Source organism: Astatotilapia calliptera, chromosome 13, assembly GCF_900246225.1.
Source record: "Astatotilapia calliptera chromosome 13, fAstCal1.2, whole genome shotgun sequence".
Classification (NCBI taxonomy): Eukaryota; Metazoa; Chordata; class Actinopteri; order Cichliformes; family Cichlidae; genus Astatotilapia; species Astatotilapia calliptera.
In genome coordinates this window covers 9393442-9407939 of record NC_039314.1, presented here as the reverse complement: position 1 = coordinate 9407939, position 14498 = coordinate 9393442, and the positions used below count along the sequence as shown (strand labels likewise).

At 41.0% G+C, this 14498-nt stretch overlaps 1 protein-coding gene across 1 annotated transcript in view; it reads right to left on the bottom strand.

Annotated features, from left to right (window-relative positions):
- macrod2 (mono-ADP ribosylhydrolase 2) overlaps nt 1-14498 on the bottom strand; it is a 401770-nt gene that overhangs the window by 329990 nt on the left and 57282 nt on the right. The window lies entirely within an intron of this gene.

Below are 14498 nucleotides of genomic sequence, written 5' to 3'. Positions count from 1 at the left end.
TTCTGATTTATCTTTTGCACTCAAGAGAGCTCAATCTAAGTGCAGTTAGGTAACAAAGAAGGCTACACGGGACCTGTTTTATTGATTTATGTCTCCAATTACAGAGTAGGCACAAAATCTGAAAAATGCTTTATGGATGAAAAACATGCTGTATTTTTTATCCTTCATCAAGATCACTACTCTGAGGCTCTCGCTCACAGCCGCATCTCCCCTTCAGAGACATGCTGAGCCCTTAAACAGAAACTCGGATAGTATTCTTGAAATCACTTTTCCACTCCACGGGCAGTGTACAGAGCAACATCTGCTTGAGGCTGCTGTTGTTCTTTCGTGCAGTTAAGTCATGTGTGACTTATTCGATTGGCCAGAAAGAGAAATATCGCAGTGGAGTAGAAATTGGGCTATGCAGACGCTGGACTCTAGGGTTAGATGAACCTCCCTGGCACCAGGGCAACTGAAAACTAATAACAAGCCACCATATGGAGGGTGGTACAAGCAGACCTGTTTCTGCAGAGGACACAGCAGAAATATATATACACAGCTCGGGTGCTCAGCACAATTACTGACATGGCTGCAGCTCCTCCCATGAAAAACTATGCATGCAAAAGCAATAAAATCACACGTAAGCCCACTATTAAAATACAACATATTATCTAGATTATACTAGTTTTAAAGTATTCAGTTCAAATAAAAAAAAATGTACACACCCACAAGCTCTTAACACTGTGAAAGCTTTAATTACAGCTAAGGAAGCCACTAAAAGCTGCAGAAGTGATCTAAACCTTAAGTATACGGTAAGCCTGCCCCGTATGCTAAAAATATGACATTAACTGCAAATTAAAATAAACACGGTTCAATTTTAGTACACTGAATAGTCACAGCTGTCATGCGTCTGCCGTCTATAGTTTTTTTTGTTCTTTGATCAGTCGCAGTTTTGTCACATTTGAATTAGGAATTTGAGGGTAAGACAGCTAAAACATTAAAAATAATGTGCCTCCATCTGCCTTTAAAGCAACCAAGAATACGTTTTCTTATTTCTCTTATCGAGCACGACTCAAAATATTTAAGCAAGGATCTCGACTAGCTTCACAGCCATCAGCTTCTCACTGATAACTTGGGTGGCTCAAAAACTTTTTGAGAAATGGAAAATCACTCGTGCTTGAGCAGAGTGTCCAAATGTGGAGCACTTGCAAGAACCTCTCAAAACACTTCAGGTGTTATTTTTGAGCCGCTAAGACTATGAGCGCAGTGCAAATCCTTAACTGATGCAGCAATCTTAGCTCTTGGATTAAATAAATTAAATTAGTTTGTAGTGACTGAAGTGAGATGATCGCTTTGAAGCTGCAGGCCACTCTCACAAATTCACGCAGCTATGTGATAAATTACAGTTTATCTAAAAGGGGGATTGGGGGGGGTTTCAGGCTATTGTTGTGGCTTTCACTGCAAATAATACATAACAGAGCTGCTTTGTGCATTTCGGCTGATCCAAGTATGAGACAAAATTGATGAACCAGACTGCTGACAACCTCGTGTGACCTCACTTATCACTCATGACCCCTGACTGATCTCTGCCTTTAAACAATTCCTTAATCACACTCAAGTGCTCGCTGAGGTCAGAGAACTCTCTGCTAAACAACACAAGGTGCCCCATACATTTGTCTCCTGTGTGACACACCCAAAGCTTAATTATGTTTGTCTTTTATGTAACCCAGCGATTAAAACTAATGGGGGCAGCTGCACTGTCTGCCCTAGGCTGCTGTTATTCCTATTGTAATGTACTGGTCAGGCAGCCGGTCACATTTGCATTCCTATAGATGCTCCCATCAAACCACCCCTGGATGACCTCACCGTTGCCTGTAGCTGTTTTTTCTCCATCGTCGCCATTATTAGGATCAAAAAAAGTACAGGCCGTGTAACCTTATGACTGATTAGAGGTCAGTGAGGTCAGGTCAGGCACAGTTCAAAGATCTCGAGAGATGAAAAATCCAATATGTGTCAGTGTCCGCAAAACACAGCCAATCACAAGGAAGTGCGACAGGCAACCTGTCCACAGACATCCTGCTCAGGAAAGACACTCTGGAACTGATTACAGGACGTTCTTAGCAGGGATCCTAGAAATTATGGAAAAATATACTAAGGAAATAGATCAGATCTTTATCTAATGGCTTAATACAAGTTTTTTTTCTGAGATGCTTTATCATCTTGATAAGGCATGCTAGGCTGGGGCACCTTAATTAACTACAAAATGGGAGTAATTGATTGACTACAGGCAACATAAACCAACAGAAACCTGAATGTAATGAAATGATAAAAAATTAATATTCAGCCCAGGACTAAAAACCCTTTTGCATGTAAACCACCGAAAAAGTAAAACTTGTGAAAAATAAAAAGGGGAGCTTGTGGTACCCCGTCCCTTGCTTCCTGTTCGATACACTTTGCACATCATACAGATCCATAATTTAATGGTTTCCTAATAGCGAGCTATGCTGAAACCAAACCAAGGCCTCAGGGTCTCCCCATAAATTTGAACTTGTGCCAGTGTGTAAAATTAGCATGTGCTATGTTTGCTCATTTGGTATGTGGATTAGAAGAACATGGAAAAAGGGAATATCAAGGACTTGCTTTTTAAATTTTTATCCACGTGTACGATTCATACGCATAAATCAGGTCGAAATTTAGCGCTTTTCTTACATCGTTCAAATGTTCCCCTTTTCCCAGCAATTGTAAAACTTTTTTCCATCATTTGAGGATTCCTGTGCACTCTCCAATGAACAAAACAAGACCAGAGTCTTAAAAGGGTTCAGTATGTTTTTTTAATTTTTCGAGCCATCTTCATCGCTCATTCATGATTGCATTTGTAAGCGAGAGGCTCACGTGAAGGCTTGCATGTGTGAGCACGCTCTTGTCTATATATGTTATTATGAATATTTTAGTAGTTTCTGTAGCGTTGCTTGTGCGCTCATGTGAACCAGTGCGCACTGTTCACACATGTAATTAAAACAGACTAACATGCAGGCAAAGCTAACCTAAAGTCATCAGCACCCTTCCTCGCGGCTCTCCCCGAGACTCTCACGTGACTGTGACGCTCTCAGTAACACACACGCACGCGCACAGACACACAATCTGGTCCAGCAGTAAAAGTGTCTGTGGTGTGAGATGTGTCAGTGTGAGTGATGCGGTCCTATGCGGGGGTGTTGTCCTCTCCCCTCTGTCTCTGACCAGCTTCCCCCAGCCTTCAGGCCGGGACCCTCTCCATCTCTTCACATTACTCAGTGACCTGAAACCACAAGGCCAAAAAACTTAACCAGCTCCTCCGTCTTCTTAATGAATCCAATTTTTTGCCTGAGAGCACAAGGCGTGCACATATATCCATCGTAACTCTAAATTATCTGACATTAATACAAATTAACAAGAAGCACTGCCATCAAGATTGCGCCACCCCACAATAGCAGACAATGACACTGCTTTTATATCACTGTTTGAAGACGGCAACTTATTGTACGGCCAAAAATACAAAGTCAATAAACTCATTTAAAACAGGCTATAACCAAAACAAAAGCAGAGGGGCTGATTGGTGTTGATGCCATTACACTATAAATTATACACAATATGTTATGAAAATATCCATATAATTGACTCGGCTCTATGGCAGCCATTAATTCCTGTCCTCCATTAAGTGGTTTAAATGATCTTGTAAGTAGCCATACATCTCCTGCTGCCCTTTATGAGATCAACACCACGTCTCCCTTAGAACTTAATCGACCCTCGGTCTCATTTGTCCACAAAGTCTGATGCAGGGGAATAATTATTTCATTCTGAAAGGTTCTGAGAGTCCAGCTTGTCCATTTCACCCAGCAGGTCTGCAGCACTGCAGTGGGAGGCAAAAGTTCCTCTTCGATTCATTCCCGTCTCTCATTCATGTTAAGCCAGCTTTGAATGTCAGTACAGTATTTGCATGCCAATGTGGCTCTGTCTGCAGCTCATTATTTTCAGATGTTGACAGCCTAATCGCATGCAAGTTTAGCCCACTTTACGAACCTAATGCTCGCTACAGCCAAGTCATACTGAATAGCAGGGCCAAGTTTGCATCTGCAGTGTTCGTCTGCAGCTGTCTTATTCACTTTGGCTTTCAGGAAGGGGAACGCAAGAAAGGCAGCGAACAAAAATAATGAGCTCATCCGCAGTGACAGGAAACATTTCAATGCTGACCATCAAACAGCGCTGCCTCCACCACATCTATTTAACATGGATGTAACAAGAAGGCCGACACATATCTATCTCATGCTTGCAGGCTTCAGTTCTCCCACACGTGTGCCCGAATTTGTTCTATTAAGATGACCTTCAGGCGAGAACTCAGTCCATCTCCCCAGAGAGGTCTAGCTTGCCCCGCATTCACCGAGACAGCAGCCCCTTCACACCTCAATGACAGCCAGCGCGCACAAATTTGCTAAAGGGTACCAGTGTTTTGGTATTTCTCCAAGAGGCGGGGAATTCAGCAGTGTCAGCACCTTTTAGGATTGTAAATACAACTTGTCACAATTCATAGGGGGACCAGGAAGACAACACAGACACTTCAAGGTATCATTTCTTTACAGTCCTCGAGCAGAACAGCATGACTCACTGCGGCGCAGCAGAGGGCCAACATCCCTGACCTCGTGTAGGCCAAACACCATAAAGGGTTATTAACTTTACATGTGGACTTGGTCTCCTAGGGTTCAGAAAGTGTACAAACTTTCAGAGGCAGAATCGGTGGAGTTGACACTGAAGGGTTTAAGCATGAATGCAGCTAGCAGGCTATCTTCTACTTTCAGAAGTGTGGAAAAGTGACAGCGCTGTCATTCTGTAACTACACGAGTTGTGCACAGAACGCTGCAGTGGGCTGACAGACTGAAGTTAGAGAAATGCCCCCCACCGCAACACCCAAACACACACACACACACACACTCACACACACACTCACAAAGTCGAATACAGAGGAAAAAAGTTAAGTCGTGAAAAGTTTGGGGGAGAATGGCACAAACGGACAAGGGAGGGTGGTGGGATTAATTAAAAGCTGCTGTAACTGTGGTGCGCTGGTGACACGCAGCCACGCGATTACTGAGATCTCTGTGTGCGAGGAATCTGCTCCCACAACTCATTTCCTCCCTATTGAGGAGGGTAGAAGGAGGGGCCAAAAATGGGACCGTCTGTTGTACTAAACACAAAGGAGGAATCGTTTTTTATTTGGAAGAATTTAAAAATCCAACGCCCCCCCCCATCACAAAAAAGTTGAGGAGAAAGGGAAAGGTGGCGAGGGGTGAGAGAGAGGAAGAATGAAGTGAAATTCTTATCTTAAATAAAAAGTCTGCCGAATCTATTTCAATCAAGTGATACACCCAGCTTGAAGGGAGGGGAGGTCAAAGGATGTAAGCCACTATAATCCCAAGCTTGCACTGCTTAAAACCTGCTCGAGTTAACAGGGTGGTGTGTGTGTCTATAGACACTGTGACACTCACGCAGCTTAAACTAACATCTGGCAAGCGTACTTTATCCAACTTTGGACTTTCTCTGCATGCTCGGTAATCCTTTTGTCGCATCTAATATGCCGACACAATTATCAAATCAAAAGATACAATAATTCCATAGCAATTTAACACAGCTCATAATCGTGTGCTGCAGCGATTAGACACTTTTTTTGAACATGTGACACGTTTTCCGCCCTTCTAACACTAAAAAAGTTATAGCTTTGGTTTTGGAAACAATTTATTAAAAGTTTATTAAAAGTTATTGTTTCTATGTTCTTGAACATTTAAATTGCCTTAGACAGCAATGCAATCACTGGCATCTGATGTTTAATGATAACAATTATTAATTACATTTAATTATACTATACTATCATATATAATTATATATTTCTTCTTTTTTTTTTTAAACCTCTAATCATAACTATTTAAGACTAATACCAAAAGCACGCCCTCTCCTTTATAGGCTCTCCATAGACTGTGCTACTTTCCAGCATCAAAGAGAGCAGTGCATATCAGCTGTAGCCAGTTAATGTTAATGTCTTTACAGCTACACTGAAACTCTCCTCTGTTGGTTAATGCACTCTTTCCCAGTGGCCGGCTAAAAGATTGCTCATGAGTGAAAAGACACTTTCCTCTGTAAAGCCATTACAAATCTATGAGTGAACTTGTACTTGAACAGAGTGGAGGCTTTTCTCTGATGAGATGATCTGACAAACTTTACAAGAGTGGAGGTCTTTCCCACCTCTAATATGCAGTTGTCACATTAGAAGAGAACAGAAAATGTATATGGATATACATTTTCAGCAATAATGTTTCTTTTTGCCATAATAGTCTTTTTATTCATTCTCCGTGATCTGTGGCTCTTCACTGGAGTCATCAGCACTCTGTCGGGAGAATAACTTTGCGTGAGTGTGGGCGGAGCCTTAAAGCAGAAAGCCTGGGTGAGCAAAGATAACTCGTAACCAACGTTCAGATACCCATCAACTCTAAACGGGGATTTAGGTTTTGTCGAGTCAGCAAACACAAAGAAAGCTGGGCTATGTCAAACTTGCTTCGTCGAGCCGTCCTCTGATTTCTCAGCGACATCTGGTTGCTGTTAGCATATGTAAACGGACTGAAAGGGATTTTCAGCTTCTGCTGTGCTAGCTGTCAAATTGTCGAGTGTGGCTTAGACGAGAACACGTAAGGAAATCTAAAAATGCACGATAAAACCTTAAATGTGTAGAAAGCTATACGAGCACAAGATCGTCATACAACTGAAGCTTGTTTGTTTGGTAATGTTTACAGTACTGAGAGAAAAAAGAAGGAAGGAAAGAAAGAAAGAAAACACATGTGGAGTGAGCAGGCAGCTGACATCTGTTTCAGCACTTCTGCCTGTACTTTCGGAGGATCTTAATTGCAGATTCAGTGACTTAATTAGCAGCAAAGTTGAAAAGTAAAATAAAAATATCTTGGGAAATTTTGAAAGACATCCCACCTAAGCTGTGAGAAAGCGACGTACAGCAGTCGGGTTGAAGTGCTAAAGGTTACACCATAGCCACAGATGTCATTAACAAATATTCTTATTACAGGTGATAGCTACGGTGAAAACAGGATCCACTAGATGAAGAAGGCAGCAGTGGGGCTTATTAATTCACATTTCAGTGTTTCTGTTGAAGGCAAACAGATATGTAAAGTGGAAGTCTGACAGGAAAAAAATAGCCTATTTATTATGGACGCGATTTCAGTTTTGGGCAGCTGCATTATCTGCGAAAAATAATCACGCTGCCTAAATCATACGCACTTTCCTTTCACTTGTGGGACTGTTTCCTTTACCAACTAATAAACTAAAGATGGTGAGCAGCTCACAAATTAAAGGCTCTTCAGGAGTCAGATAAAAATTTTATGTAACCTGAAGCTTTAGGGCTACAAATTATTCATCTCCTTGCAGATATTTCATTTAAACAAAAAAACTGAAGCAGAAGAAGGAAAGTTTCCACTGTGAGAAAACACTGCTGGGAATGCTGGCAGCGCCATTCTTCATTTTCTAATTATGCTGGATTATTATTAGCTGGAGACACAACTGACAAAGAAGACATACACTGATGGAAACGAAGCACTAATGAAATCAGAAGATGCCAGGAAATGCACGCCGGGCAAATAACGTTATTATAAAGGGATACTGTACTGTATATGACACAGAGGCCAACAAACAGCTTTAAGCTTTGCTGGAAAACAGAAGAAATACTGAAATAATGAAAAACTACTTTCCAATATGACTATGTTTAATTTGAGGCGGACATACTCGGTACACATACATTTGTCTACAACATATTGGCCGTGATACAGGCCAACAGCCAAATGTTCCCAGACTGGTGCTAATGACAACGGTGATGGCTTTTGTTTGGAGTCACCAGAAGATTTCAATGGTACCACGAGCTCGGTCATTAATCACTCAGTCGCCCGGTTGTGCATACATGACATGAGGGCAAGGTTACAAATGGAAGGGGGCTGGGCCCTGTAACATGGCTCTTGCCCCAGGAGCCCCAGTGGACTTGAATGAAGAGGTCCCATATATTCATAGTTACCAGGTCACTAATCAAATTATTGTGATAGGCAAGAAAAGCACAGAGGACAACAGAATTCATTTAGTTTCATCACCTCTATTGTCTCTCTGCCAGCACATCACCAGGGTATGGGATAAATAAGTAACCCCCCGCACCACCTCCCCTTTTCAACTCAATTTATTTGAATCCTTTCAGATGAATTGTGTGCCTTGCGAGAGAAGCATGAATTAAACACAACAATGAGAGGAGGCAATTTGGAAGTTCTGACATACACAGTTGTCATCTGATCAAAAAAAGGAAAGAAACTATGCAAATGCAAGTGAACAACATGAGCCAGATGGTCATAGTTTGGGGGCAAATTCACTTAGACATAAGTAATGTCTCACATTATAAACATACCCGCTGTATTTTAGGACAACACATGCGAGAAGGGATTGCTGAGGTGAAATCTGTCCATCAATCAACAGAGGTCATTTGTTATATGTCTCCTAAGGTACAACAACTTGGCAATATGTCAGACAGGACTGCGTGTGTGGGCACACACACTCATACATGTGCGTGCCGTTCACACACGCGGCACAATCCCAAAGGAATCCGGTTCCTTTGCTCTGTAGCATTTTAATTAATCCTGCGATGACAGAGCGGGTCTGGCAGGTTATGTATGTCTTGAGGCTCGGGTGAGAGGGTAGCGAGGAGAGAGAAACATGACAGTGGGGTTAATGCCAAACCCACCCAAAGGCAAAACATAGAAAGCAGCAGGTCCGCTCTTGGACAGGTGCTCCTTCTGGGGTCACTCGCCAACTCCCTAACCACACAAAGCCACCGTCTGTCACCACAAATCTGACCCGTATGGGCAGAAACAGAGAAACACATGGCCTCAGATGACTTTGGTAAATGTTAAGAATATTTAATGAATGCAATAATAATACAATATTTACCTGTGATTGAGTCTCCTCCCTTACAGGCTAAGATATACCGAGTGGGAACTTGCAGATATATTGTCTGCTCATTTCCCCTGACTCCAGGTCTGGTCTTGAGGTGCAGTTAATTTAAGCATCTTTAATGTGAATTTCATAGAGCGTAGAAGATGTACTATCACCATTGGGTTCTTTGCATTGTGAAATTTGTCATTTCAATGACCATTAGAGATCACGTTTCACACAAAATGTGATTTGAATATAAATTCGATCATACATTCACCACATCTAAAGAAATCCTTGAGAAATGCAAATCTGGTCCAAAGATGATTAATTGAAACTCTTAGTGTGACTGCCATTGTTTCATGCCTTGGAGTGGGCCAGAGTGGGTGACTGCATGCATTGGTAGTGAAATTCAATATGGCCACCTTGTCCGGTGTGGAGTGAGAATACTAAATACGGTGAAGGTGAACAGCAGGAGCGTATCCTCATGAGAAATTTGTATTTCAGAGTCAAATGAGAATCGCTTTAATCAATCACTGCAATAAACGCAAAAGGTGTTGGGAAAATTAAACTGCACAGTTTGAAGGTACATACAGGCACATACGGTGCAAGGTCAATATAAATTCAACCAGCTGTGCTAAAGACCACGACATACATAAAAGCAATACTACTTTATGCTTTCCATGTCCATCAGAAGAATATTTAAAATTGATTGAATGCTTAATGAAAGCTTAAATACACTGAGCATCCAATTCTCAAGTATCCCTCCATCCTCCGAGCGGCAGTTCGCCTTCGTCTTTCAATCTTGCATTGAAATATAAGTGGGTCCCGTGCAATAACAGAAAGACACATCATTATTAGAGGTCTCAGGGCAACACTGTAAGAGCGTGGCAAGCAGAAGAACAAACTGATGAAATATTGACAGACACTCAACCAAGACAATGGGCCTCATTGGATGCCTGTCATTTAAAAGACAGCAATTAGCAGGGCTTTTTTAGCAGATCACAGAGGCTGCTGAAAAAGAGCAAAGTTGCTCACTTAACCATTGTGAAGTGAGAGAAACATGAGGGAATGTCTGTGGCGAAGACGTCTTTTGTTCCTAGGCGCTGGTGTTTGAGTAGTTAATAGAGTTGGAGTGCTCCTTTTATACTACCAACATACAGTCAAGGTGGTATTAAAACCATTACAAGGATAGAGAAAAAAAGAAATCAGAGATAAGATGATAAAAGAAAACAACTAATTAACAGAGCATCAACCAAAAAAGAAGGCTGTGTAAAATCAACTTAGTTACTCTGTGTCGATTGTTGAAGATCAAAACGTTTGGTGGAAAATCCCAAATGCAGTTGTCCTGCTGTTGTTGACATACCTATATTTGTGACTTTTGACTCAATAATGAATTGAGTTATGAGTCATTTGTACCATGTATTACCCACAAGGTATGCTAAACACCAAAAGACTGATTTTACGAGGTTTTGTGAGTGTAAGAAACAGGTGAACTCACCATTTTTACCATAGTTAAACCATTTTTACATATTAACTGAACAATTGCATCACTAATTTTCTTAGTATCACTTAAACTGTCTGAAAACTGTAAAAAAGCAAGGGCTTTTCAAATATTCCTTAAGAATAAAAGAAGGGGACGTGAAGAAGCCAGAAAAGGAAAAAGACGCTGCCTCCTCAGGAGCTTTGAAAGCTAGCAAGCAATCAGTGTGGATAGTTAAAGATGAGTCATCATCATTGCAAGAAATATTTTGCAGATAAAAGGCACTTGCAGGCAGTCCTTTTCAAAGAAATTACTTAGCAGGTGATTGAAAAGACCATCTGTCTATCTTCCTACCAAAACACATCAGCAGTTCCAACCTTATTGGCTGGTAGGTGCCTATGGGACCCTGATTGGTCTCAACTACCCGCTGTTCAGTTAGTCGTTAAACACATAAAGCCTGGCAAGTATTCTGTTACAGATATCCCCCAAATGTGGCACAAATCCAACTGCCTTGTAAGGTAAGGTGTCAAAGACCTTACAACAATAGAGAGAAAGCCCCAACAATCGGATGACCCCCTACTAGCAAGTCCTTGGTGACAGTGGGGAGAAAAATTCCCTTTTAAGAGGAAAACACATTCAGGAGAACCAGGCACCAGGAATGGCAGCCATCTGAAAGTAGACAGGAAAAAAAGACACTGTGGAAAAGAGCCAGGGATTAATAATAACATAATTATTAAATGCAAAGCTAAACATAGAGAGTGGAAAGAGGTGAGTGAAGAAGAAACCTCCAGCAGCCTTACTGCACCATAACTAAGCAAGGGTCACCTATGGGCTTTATAAAACCGGAAAGTTTTAAGCCTGATCGTAAAAGCAAAGAGGATGTCTGTCTCCTCAACCCAACTGGGAGCTGATTCCACAGAAGAGGGGCCTGAAATCTGACGGCTCTCCCTCCCAGTCTACTTTTAAAAAACCTTGGAACCACAAGTCAAGCCAGCAGTCCGAAAGCTTAGACAAAGAATACTATGTGGGTATTGTTACTAATGAAGGTTTCTTTTTGACATAAACCTGTAAAACGCACACCTAGAAAGCATGAAGTAAACTGTGATATATTGAGAAAAGGAATGAATGGTAACAGACCAAATGTCCCCAATGATGGTCATTCTGGCCTTATCCCCCAGGCATGTACATTTCTAAATGTTAAGCTGGAAATACATTACACTCCACAGAGGTTCTTACCACGAGTTTCATGTTTTATACCTCTTTTAATCTTCTACTGTATGTTGTGACCTATTCAAGAAGCTGCTAAAACTCAAACTTCATCCACGAATGAACAAAGAATAAGCTCAGAGAGACAGGTGACCTTGCGTCTAAGCATGACATTGTGCTTTGTGAACGGTGTTACTTATTAGGCCCTCAGTGACTAATTCACAGCTCAATTTAATTTTAATAAAATGAATCGAAACCTACTGTTGCAGTATTGACCATTAAGTTAATACTATGGTGTTTGGAAATTTTTATAGTGACACAAATGAGATCCCATCAGCTAATCTGCACTACGCAGTGGCCAGATGTTACCAGATAGCTGTTAGTCTCGGTGTGTTCTTGGCCGAAAACGGACATTTGGTGGGGGGTGGCTACCCACAATAGCACAGTAGCATTAAGGCATAAAAGGCAGTTAGCTTGTGTTACCTACTCTGACGTAATTCTAGGGACTGTTCAAACCATGTGTTAAACAAAAACATCTGTTATGCTTAACCAAATTCACAACACCGTTAAACAAAGGCTGTTCACATGATAGTGATATTCTTCCACTTGTGGTTAAAACCGCTTAGTAGTGCACCAAAAATTCTTCTATGCAGGAAAACCCCGGTTGGTGAAATGGGTAGAGTAGAGGTTAACTCCCGTGTCAAAACGCTTTTGCATTTCAAAACAATGCAGTTTTAAAACTTGATGTAACAGATTCTTTCTTTTTTTTAAAAAAAAAGCAAAACACTGACTTTATGAGGAAGATTGATTTTGTGTCTGCTTGATACTGCTGGAAAATAACAATGAAAACCATCAACCCATATAAACTATTAATCCAAAACCTGCAACTCCAAGCAAACTGCAAAATGGAAACAGTTGTATTGCACCTTGGTTAAACTGATCATGTAAATACATCACATAAAACTGTGAAAAGGCCAAAGAGTAAACATTGCATTAGTCAGTAAATGCAGCAGGTTGAAATCACTAAATGAATTATCCACCAGGCCGTTGCATATTAGAGTACGTTCACTGTCTGCAGTAATTCTAAAATCTATTTTTATAGCAGCATTTAGTGTCCCCAATTGTTGTGTCCATGAAATGTTGCATTAATAATGAAACTGAAGTAATAGGCATCAGTGTGCACGTTGATATTAAGGTTTGGGGTTTTTTGGATGTTTTTTTCTTCTACTTTTGGGTGCATGCTGAAAAACATTTGTGTTTTATACCAGTAAATAATACATGAGGTGTCTAGCTTTTCTGAAATCTGACCATTAGGATGTTATGTAAACAGAAAATAACAAAGGAGTAATGATTATATTCACAAAGAAATCAGTGCATTCAGTAGGCAGCCCACATTACATGTTTGCTGATGTTTTATGCAGATTTTATGAGCAGTTCTTTATATTTTCATAATTAATTTTTGTCCTATTATTATTTGATGGTCTTCAAAAAACCCGAGTGCGATGTCCAAATGCAAGCGTTAATGCGGCGATTGTGTTGAGATAATGTACTTGATGAGGCTATTTCACGGACTGGCTTCATTTTTAGCCGATGAGCTTCATTAGTCTCAGCCTCTAAACTGGCACTCAAACTGCATGGCTAAATGGTTATCAAGTGCTAAGAGCCTTGCCGGGACCTGTACCACACACAATAAACCTCTGATATTAATTAACATCAGTTGTTCATACATTTTATTGGCTGATGTTTTTTTAATAGACGCTTGGTACGACGGACAAATTCAAAAAGGTACACTTCACTGTAAGAGGTCAAAAAAGACAATTTAAAGTCAATTAGTCTGCGCAAGGCTTAAGGAGGAGATGGCAGTGCAGATGAGAGAAACAGTCAAGCCACGGGAGCTCTGGCTCAGACGGAAATCCAGACTATGGGGAGACCCTGTGTCTGCCAATGTGAGATAAGCATAGTGCACATACTATGGCGCGCTGCCTCGTACTGTTGCTTTAGAAAATGGAGTGGAGAGAAACGGTCGGGGTCAGGCCTGCTGCAGGATCAGTTTTACGAAAGCTCTGTTCCCGAAGAGGCCCTCTGATAATGCGTAGAACAGGCAACTTTTGTTCTTTATTTACATTCTTGTTGGATTGCCTGGGATAAATTATAGAGTCAATTTTGGTTTGCATAAGGGTTGATGAGGAGGTGGGCCAAAATGCAAGTGAAACCGCAAAAGCTTCAGTACCCCAGAAGTCAGTGATGTTTGTGCGCACGCTCTCCTGAAAGAGGCAAAGAACTCCCTGCCAACATGGAAAAGCCAGGGTGAGAGTGCGCCTGGCCTCAGCGAGAGTATCGAGGCCAGCTGGCGGGAGGAGGAAAAAAAGGATCAGAGGGAAGCTTTACAGGTGTTTGTTCTAACACTGTGTCTTCTTATGTGAGTGTACGGGAAACGCAGGAATCCTGTATTTTTGGCGACGGTTGATACCTCCTTGCTAAAGCTGTTCTCACAAAAAGAAAAAAAAGACGAGATGGCAGCAGCTCCTCAAGATGAAATCTCTGGCACGTACACCTTGTCTTTAAAGTGCTCTTTGATTAGCTTAAAAATCCCATACATCATCTCTTCTAATTAAGTGTGTTTTACTGTTCTGATACAATATCCATAATGGTAAATCAAGTTCACACATACAAGTTCAACAAAAAGTTTTTGTTTGTATAAAAAAAAAATTCTTTGTCAGTAAAGTGTAACACAAAAAAACTAAAAAATAATAATGTGACTGTAACCATCAGTGGAGTATGTGAATGAGCACAAACATTCAGCTAAATTTAAATATTTGGGGATTCTTGCAAATGGACATTT